At 42.5% G+C, this 9,312-nt stretch overlaps 1 non-coding gene and 1 pseudogene across 1 annotated transcript; one reads left to right on the top strand and one right to left on the bottom strand.

The window, feature by feature from the left end:
• Positions 1-470: 470 nt before the first annotated feature.
• Positions 471-612, bottom strand: LOC115489222. The gene has a single exon (XR_003953184.1). It is a non-coding gene; the product is annotated as a small nucleolar RNA SNORA48 (small nucleolar RNA).
• On the top strand, positions 3,414-5,300 carry Gm14621 (predicted gene 14621; annotated as a pseudogene).

Genomic DNA, 9,312 nt, shown 5'->3' with positions numbered 1-9,312 from the left:
CCAGAGCTACTACTCCAGCCAGGGACATCCCCATGTTCTCTGGTGGTAATATAAGCCAGGGACATCAACATCAACCCCTGCCACTGCATAGTCATGGACTCAGACATGGCCCTCATCAGGAGCTCAGACTGGGTCCTCCCCATGGCCCCAGGTGGCAGGACTGGACACTCAAAAAATAGGCTACTCCTCTCCACCCTCCAGTCTCCAGTTCCTTCTTCATAATGCTCAAGCCATTCCACTGTTTTCTCTCCCATCTGACCACTACATTCTCTAATGTTACTTCCAGTTCCAGGCTGGCCATGTGGCTGGCAGGCCCCTGGGTGACATCTTTCATCCACATGTGTGGTGTGTAGGTGTCTATGACATGCCTATGCCATACACTGGAGGGCAGGTCTGTGGGTGGCATTGCAGTCCACAGTCTGTCTTCCTTCTTCTGTATTTGCACTGCCTGGATTTGATTAGATTTGATTTGATGGGTCCTAGGCATAAGACAGTTTTGGTCACCAAGCCAGGACCAAGCTAGGATGAACAAAGGACAGTCATCTGCTCTGCTCTTGACTGATATAAGAACAATACCACCAACAAGGTGTCTCTTTGCTCATTGCCTGGGAGTGGCAAGATATTTCTAAAGGAGAATCAAAAGGAATGAAGATCTCCAGTGGGGTGTGAGCTGGCTAGTTTATGTCTACCAGCCACAAGTTCTAGCCATATGAGAGACCCTCATATTTAAATTTTAAAAATTAAAAAAAAATAATGCCTCCATAAGATCAGGCTATAGGCGAGCCTATTAGGCATTTTCTTAACTAGTGCTTGATGTGGGAGTGTCTAGTCATTGTGGGTGGTGCCAACACTGGACTGGTGGTCCTGGGTTCTATTAATATTTAAGCTGAGCCAGACGTGGTGGTGCATGCCTTTAATCCCAGTCCTCAGGAAGCAGAGGCAGGTGGATTTATAAGTTCGAGGCCAGCCTGGTCTACAAAGTGAGTTCCAGGACAGCCAGAGCTATACAGAGAAACCCTGTCTCGAAAAACAAACAAACAACAACAAAAAAACAAAACAAAACAACAAACAACAACAACAACAAAAGGAAGCTGAATTAACTCTGGGGAATAAGCCAGTAAGCATCACCCCTCCATGGCCTCTGCATTAGCTCCTGCCTCCAGGTTCCTGCTTTGAATTTCTGCCCTCACTGCTTTTGATGATGAACTGCTACGTGGAACTGTGAGTGAAATAAACCTTGTCCTTCCCAAGATGCTTTTGGTCATGGTGTTTCACCACAGCAATAGCAACCATAACTAAGGTAGGTATAGAAAAAGAAAGAAAAGAAAGAAGTGAAATTTGATCAAAATTATTGATGGTTGAATTACAATGGTTCTTTTTTTTTTTTTAGTTATTTCATTTACTTACATTCCAGCCATTGCCCCCTCCCAGTATCCCCTCCCACAGTTCCTCATCCCATTCTTCCTCCCTCTTGCCTCTGAGAGGGTGCTTCTCCTTCTCTCCACCAGGCACACCTTCCTTTCCTGGAACCTCAAGTCTCTCAGGGATTACAGGTATCCTTTCCCACTACGGTCAGACCAGGCAGTCCTCTGCTATATATGTGCTGGGGGCAGGTGGGGCGGGCGGAGCTCAGACCAGCTGGTGTATGCTGCTTGGTTGGTGGATCAGGCTCTGAAAGGGCCCAGGTTTTGGGTTTAAGGCTGCTGGTATTCCTATGGAATCACCTTCCCCTTGAACTTCTTCAATTCTTCTCCTAACTCAACCATAGGGGTCCCCAACATCAGTCCAATGGTTGGGTGTATCTGCATCTGTTGTAGTCAGCTGCTGGTAGGGCTTCTCAGAGACAGCCATGCTAGACTTGTGTCTGTAAGCACATCATAGCGTCAGTAATAGTGTCAGGCCTTGGTGCCCCCTCATGGGATGGATCCCATGTCGGGCAGGTCATTGGACCGACTTTCCTATAGTCTTTTCTCCGTTTTTGTCCCTGCAGTTCTTTTAAGACAGGAACAATTCTGGATCAGAAATTTTGACTGTGGGTTGGTAACCCTGTTCCTTCACTTGAGGCCCTGTCTATTTACCAGAGATGGACTCTTGGCGTTCTCTCCCCCCACTGTTGGGAATTTTGGCTAAGGTCACCCCCCTACATTGAGTCCTGAATCTATCACATCCCAGGTTTCTGGTACTTTATAGAGAGTCACTCTACCTCCCACCCCTAGACACTGCATATTTCCTTTCATTCTCTGAGCTTCCTTATTATTTTTTCAACCCTCCTAAAACAGGACAAATGTCAGCAAACATCCCTCATTGATGGTCAGCAAGCTAACAAGATGCACTTGAGCTGAAGCTGAATTTTATTGCTGATGATATTTTAGCTAGTCTCTCCAGAAGCAATATCACATCAAACATTTTTTCCAGTGCTGTGTATTTGACCCAAGGCTTCATGAATGCTAGGCAAGTACTATACCACTGAATGAAAACCAAGTGCGCCATTGGCAGTATGACTCAGAATGTGACTTAAACAGAATGTATCCAGTGCTCACAGAGTCATTTAATAAGATAAATAGAACCCAACATAGACAGGAGTCTAGCATGGACTAGCAGTCCTATTTCCTATGTTTAAGGACATAGACTGACCCTGGCCTTAAAGAATCCTAGGGCTTGATGCCTGATGACATTTTTCTGGGAGCTCTTTCTCACGAATGTAACTCCAAAGTTGCTCTTGCTTCTAAAGCCAGCAGCCTGTGTATTGCCCTTCTGGTTAAGAAGTCAATGCAGAAGCTCCCTAGACACAATGACTCAAGAAATGTGTGTAGCCACTAGTTGGCTAACAGCCTCAACTCTGCTCTCAGGGGCTGATGGCATGAAACTCTGGAGTCACACGTATTCTAGCGGCCGAAGAGTAGACCTCTGTCAGAATGGGTAGAGGTGACTCCATTGAACCACGATGCTGCTGACAGTGGTGCGGTGGCAGAAGAGCAGCAGACACTGTTTTTTTCCACACAAGGAAGGCTTTGTTCATACTTCTAGGGTGAAGAATAGTAAAATAGCATTTGAGCATCATATGCAAACAACAGAGTTTGAGTTCCTTTGAGACCATATGACCAAAGACTTGACAAACAACAACAAAAACAACAACAAAAATCAAAAGAAAAAACCAAACCAAACAAACAAACAAAAAACTGACTCATGGTTTCAGAGAGAGAGAAAGAGAGTTCAGTTTATTCCAATGGTCTTGTCATGATGGTGGAAGTGTCTCTATCCCTAGTGGCAAGAGCATGTATTCACACTGTGGTCATAGGCCAGGAAACAGAGACAATGGCTAGAATAAGAAGCACGTATCACCCTAAAAGGTCTTCCCAAGGGACCTTCTTTTGTCATCCCACTTTTGCCCCACTTAAAAGCTCAATGACTTGGCCATTTCCAGCAAATCAGGCCTTGTCTGCATCTCTGCAATGGTGCCTTTAGGACAAATTCTATAACCATGGAGGGGCCTTCAGGAAAGAAACTCAGTTTCAAGCCAGCCTTTGATAGGAAGGTTCACAAGAAGTATGACACCCAACAAATTACAGAAGAGAAAAGAGATACAGGTTGCCCAGAGGAAGATAGAGGCCAAACACCGACCTGGTGTTACTTCCAGAAATCCTGTGTTGTTGAGTGGTTACTTTTTCCCATAGCCTGTGACCACAATAACTTCGTAACCTGAGAATGAAACCAGGTCCAGCAGAGAGGAAGCGACGCTGAAGAACCCCTGGCAGCTTTGTGCATTGAAGAGACTGCAGACTCATCAACTTGGAGAGAGTAAAGGGAGCCTACCATGTCCACTGAAGCTCACAAAGCCTGCAGAAGGAATTGCACTGGAAATGCAGGATGAAGCCAACGACCAAAGTAGTACTGAGGATCAGCTCATGCCTGGAGAAGTCTCCTCTGCCCATGCCCGATGCTTGGGAAAGACTGAGCAAGTGTCTCTTCATCTGTCGCCTTCTTTCTCCAGTCCAGGGGTAACAATGCCAGTGCCTCTTCATCTGTCACCATCTTACTGCATACAAGAAGAACTATTGCAGATATCCGGAGACAGACCTGGAAGGTAAAGAAAGACAGGAAGAGACTGGCAGAGGCCTTGGAGGCAGACAGACTTGCCAGGCAGACAGAAAACATGGGGAGAAAAGATGAGAAGAAAACATGTGTTGAGGCCTCTGTAAGTTCTTGAAGGAACTATTTTTGGTTTTTGTTTTTTTGTTTTTGTTTTTGTTTTGGTTTTTCAAGACAGGGTTTCCATATGTAACCCTGGTTGTCCTGGAACCCTGTCTCTGCCTCCAGAGTGTTGAGTTTAAAGGCGTGTGCCACCATCACCCATCATTACTTGTATGTCTTTAAATAACAAATTTAACAAACCCAACTCACTCCTTTTTAAGCGTTTGGAAAGGCAAAAATATAAGCAGTCGTGTTTTAAATAATGGTGTTTCCAGTTTGGATAGAAATGTTCTATAAGAGAATTCATGTGAAAACATTCTTTTGGTCACTTATGATCCACAGTAGGACTCTGGGATAGATTCTACAGCAACCTACAGAGCAAGGGAAACGCCTTCATTTACAGAATTTAGATGAGAAGGCTCTATATATTTAACAGGTAGTTTTGTGAAGCTACTAGGTAGTTACAAAAGCTTAACTTAGGCTAAGCAGGTCTTGTGGCCTTGAGGCCTTGAATTTAAATTTCTGTTGCTCTCTACCAGGGGACCACTACTTGCTAAGACTGGACCTCTGTTTGCCTCAGGCCTGGCAAGGGAGAGAAGCCTCAGCAGGTTGCTAATCCAGGCTGTAGAGCAGTGTCTAAGATTTCACAAGTAGATCTCTTTATATTAGCTCTACTGGGAGAAGAGCTCTGTACTCAAAATTGTTTAATTTCAGGTTACAATTAAAAAAAATTGGTGATTAGTGGAGTCTCCCTATGTGGGCCAGGTAGGCCTTGCATTTGATCCTCCTGTCATAGCTTGATGAATGTTGTGATTACAGGCAAGAATTCCATACCCAATTGTAGTTATTTTTATTCATTTTCAGTCTACAGGAATAATCTAGCCTGAAGGGTTATTTAGTGTTTTATACTAAGTATTTAAGCTGTTAACACTAATATTAATGAACGGTGACCCATGTACTACAGCTTTCTACATCATTGTCTTGGGATTTGTTTGGTTTTGTGGAACTGTCTGTTGCAATCCTAAACTATCAATACAGGTTTCCATTATAAAACAAAGTTCAATGACTTTCAAAACCTAAGAACAAAATACGAGACTGTGGGAGATACTACTAATTCCAACCATAACAAGTATCACAGTCACTGGCAGAGTCTTCTTTTGTGAGCCAATTATTTGACCATGGGAAAGCCATTTAACTTTTCTGTGCCTCAGTATTCCCAATAATCATAGATTTCTTGGGGGTGTTGTTGTGAGCATCAAATAAACTAACACATAAAGTACTTAGAATAGATTCCTGCATAAGTGCAATTTCTTATTAAAGTCACCTTTGGTGACTTGTCACTATATTCAAGACCATGTTCGGTATCCTCCATGAACACATGTACACACACACACACACACACACACACACACACACACACACACACACACAAAACACCATTCACTTCAAGCAGACTCAGTGTTCGTATCAGTTTCATGAGTCTGAAAAATGAAGTGTTAGCTTATAATTACACAGCTACTCTGTGGATCTCTCAAAGACACAAAGCAGTTCACCTTGGCTGCAACACAAAGTTCTCTGTTTCTCTTTTAATGGAAGAAGGTTAATCTAACCCAATCATAATACACTTAAACTGGACAGATTTACAGGACTGCTTACGTTGGGGAGGATATGAATCTTTTAAAACAGTTACATAAAACAATTGCCCTCTGAACTTCAAGATACTAATTTAGTAAATTACTTCACTATTTCTAGATGCCCTGATAACAGAGGTTAATGGGACAGACACATAAACAGGCAAGAAGTGATAGAGTTAGGAACCCCAAATTCACAAACCAGATCAAAATGGACAGATATCTGGACTCTATCGGTCTCCAAAGAAGTTCAGCCCCTGCATTATTATGTAAAGTACTAAATTTAATATTAGTTGAAGCACAATATTATGTAAAGCATTAAGGATGTGCGTCAGTTGTACAACATAACATCTAAGAGATATCATCAGGGAACAAGAAACTAAGCAACGGTCTGCAGAGGGAAGCAATGAGTAGCCAGCAAGCACTTTCTCTTTAATAACAAGATGCTGAGATGGAAATAAGTAGCTACAAACCAATCCTCATTCTGGACCACTTTCTATTTACACCTAGATACACTTTCCTCAGAGTAGTCTATATTTTGTTATTCCTATTTTGCAGACTCAAATGCTGAGGTTCAAAATGATTACTCAAAGTGCCCTATAAGTGTCCAAAGCCTTGGTTTTAATTTGGGTTTGACATAGTCTGTGTATCAGCTCCTTAGTAAACAAAATTGATATGCTAATACTCACTGGAAAAAAATTTGGTGTATCCTCTTAGGATAATAATTGTCCTGGAATTTTTACCACTGTCCAAGGTGTGCGGAAGGGAGGGTCAGTGAAGCACAGAACAGGAGTCGGGGACACAGTAAACTTACTTGGCAGCACTGCCTCAGTAAGCTTGGGTTACTTACAGTTTCCATCTCTTTTTTTAAAATCCTTTATCTTTGTTATGTTTATTAGGCTCTTATTCTTTTCTTTATCATGTTCTTTTCTGATTGCTTTTGTTTTATCTTTTTTTATTTTGTCATTACTATTTTTTTCTTTTTTTCTTTTTTATTTATTTATTATTTTTTTTATATTTTTATTTTTATTTATTTATTTCCATCTCTTAACCATGTGTCCAGGTCACATCTGCTCAGTTATGATGTAAAAAGAAATATAAGCCACTCACTATTTTACTTAAAGTACTTGAGACAATGGAGGAATGGGGAAACATATGGATGTCAGTTCCAGCCCCAGATCAGCATCAGCAGATCCTCTCCCCAGCAAAACAAGAATACTGAAAATTTTATAACACCTTTCAAAGCCTCTGGTTACTCTCCTAAGGACATAAAGCAGAGAATTGCCATGGGGAAGCTGAGACAGGAGGATTACACGTACAACTTAGGTAGAACTTGTCTCTGCGTGGTGGAAGAACAGACCAGACTCATGAAAATTGTCACACTGTCCTCTGACTTCTACACTTGAGTCTTAACAGATGTGTGCCCCTCCCCCACACTATACACATAGTAAATAAAAACTAGTGAGTGAGTGAATAAACAAATTACGTGTTTTAAAAGAGCCAAGCATGACAGTGCGCATTCCTAACCCCAGCACTTGAGAGGCAGAGGCCTCTGGATTTCTCTGAGCTCAAGGCCAGCCTGGTCTGCACAGTGAGTTCTAGGCCAGCCAAGGTGACACAGCGAGACCACGTATCAAAAAAATTGCATTTTGATGGCTCCTGTTGACATATTGCTGTACCTATAGATCATAGCATCGCTCATCCCTCACCAGAGAAGCTTCTTGCAGGTGATTCACACAGAGGCAGGCCTGCAACTGGACAATGTGCGCAGGGTGAAAAGTGTTCACACCTCCCTAAATGGATGTCTTTATCAAATCCTTCCCCTCAAAGCTAAGGAAGCTAGGCAAAAGAGGGATTGGAAAGATTTGAAAAGGAGGAAAGAATGTAAGGTTCAGAGGTGCTCGATGGCTCCAAGGAAACACTGTCTTCCCTGGACAGTAACACTGATGCACATATCAACTCTCAGAGACTGACAGCATGTGCAGGAGCTGCACAGGTTCAAGCCGGACGAAATCCCAGCCCTGAGAAGGGGAAGTGGATAGAAAGTCACTCTTCTAGCCAAGAAACAATTTGCAATTGAAATCTACTGTGAGAGGGGAAGTCAAGTTTATACCAATGGACTCACATTGGTTGTGTCAACATCATTCTAGAGAAGACCCCAGGCTCAGGAGAAGCTGACCAACACAAAACTAACTGTGTTCTTGTATGCTTTTATTTTATTTTGGTTTTCCAGACAAGTTTTGTTGTTTTTTTTTTAAATTTGTTTGTTCGGAGAGAGAGAGAGTATGTTTAAGAGACAGAGAAAGTAGTGTTGGATAGGTAGAGAGGTGGGGAAGATCTCAGAGAAGTTGGGCGAGGGAAAATAATAAAATTAAAATGTATTATATGGAAAACATTTTTTAAAAAGGCAAAAACTGTTTTTAAAGAAAATGATAAAAGGCCAAGAATGATACTGCTGTTAGGTAGTATAGAGGGTACTAGTTGCCTAAGAAGCCTTGAAATATGAAGAAGTAAATGCTAGAAGTAGCAGAAGAAATTATCAATTAGCCTAGTGGTTTTTTTTTTTTTAAGTATAGACTGCCTACGTGGTCTGAGCCTACCATTTACTTATTGGCTGTATGACTTGAGACAACTTCAGTTTCCTTACCTATGAAACAAGGGCTGCTAAATACTGCAGAAACTTTTGGGTAGGGGAGAGGTAGTGAGTTGAGCCAGGGTCTCAATGTATAGTCCTGCCTGGCCTCAAACTCACATTCTTCCTCACTTGGCTTCCCTAGAGCTGTGGTTACAAAATTCATCCTGATGTTCCAATCAACTGGTTAAGAACTGCTCAGGACCTTCAATGCTTGCCCCAACTCTTCCATAAGTGTCCCCAACCTCCATCTAATGTTTGGCTGTGGGTATCTGCATCTGTTTCAATCCACTGCTGGGTAAAGCCTCTTGGAAGACAGTTATGCAAGGCTCCTGTCTGTAAGCATAACTGAGTATCATTAATATTGACAGGGATTAGTACTTGCCCATGGGTTTCAAGTTGGGCTAGTTATTGGTTATAACTAATGTATTATGGTTATATGATTATATGATCTTCCCTTTGGTCTCTGCTTCATCCCTGTATGTCTTTTAGACAGGACAAATTTTGGGTGGAAAGTTTCGAGTTGGTTGGGACCCTTATCCCTTCCCCGGGGGAACCTGTGTAGCTACAGAAAGTGGCCTCTTCAGGTTCCATGTCCCCATTGTTGGGCATCTGGGCTTAGGTCACCAACATGGACTCCTGGGAAGCCTCCCCTATCCCAAGTCTCTGGGACTTCTTAGAGATGCCACCCACCCCCAACCGCAGATTTATATTCATTCTTCTGGCATCCTGGGCCTATTTCCAATCTCTCCTTACTCCTGATAAGGCTTTCCCATTCCCCTCCCCTTTTCCTCTCCCACTCAGTTCCCTCCCTATAACTACTTTATTTTCTCTTCTAAGTGTTATTCAAACATCCTT

This window comes from Mus musculus, chromosome X (assembly GCF_000001635.26).
Source record: "Mus musculus strain C57BL/6J chromosome X, GRCm38.p6 C57BL/6J".
Classification (NCBI taxonomy): domain Eukaryota; kingdom Metazoa; phylum Chordata; class Mammalia; order Rodentia; family Muridae; genus Mus; species Mus musculus.
Note: the sequence above shows the minus strand (reverse complement) of the source record. Positions and strands in the feature narration are given on the sequence as shown.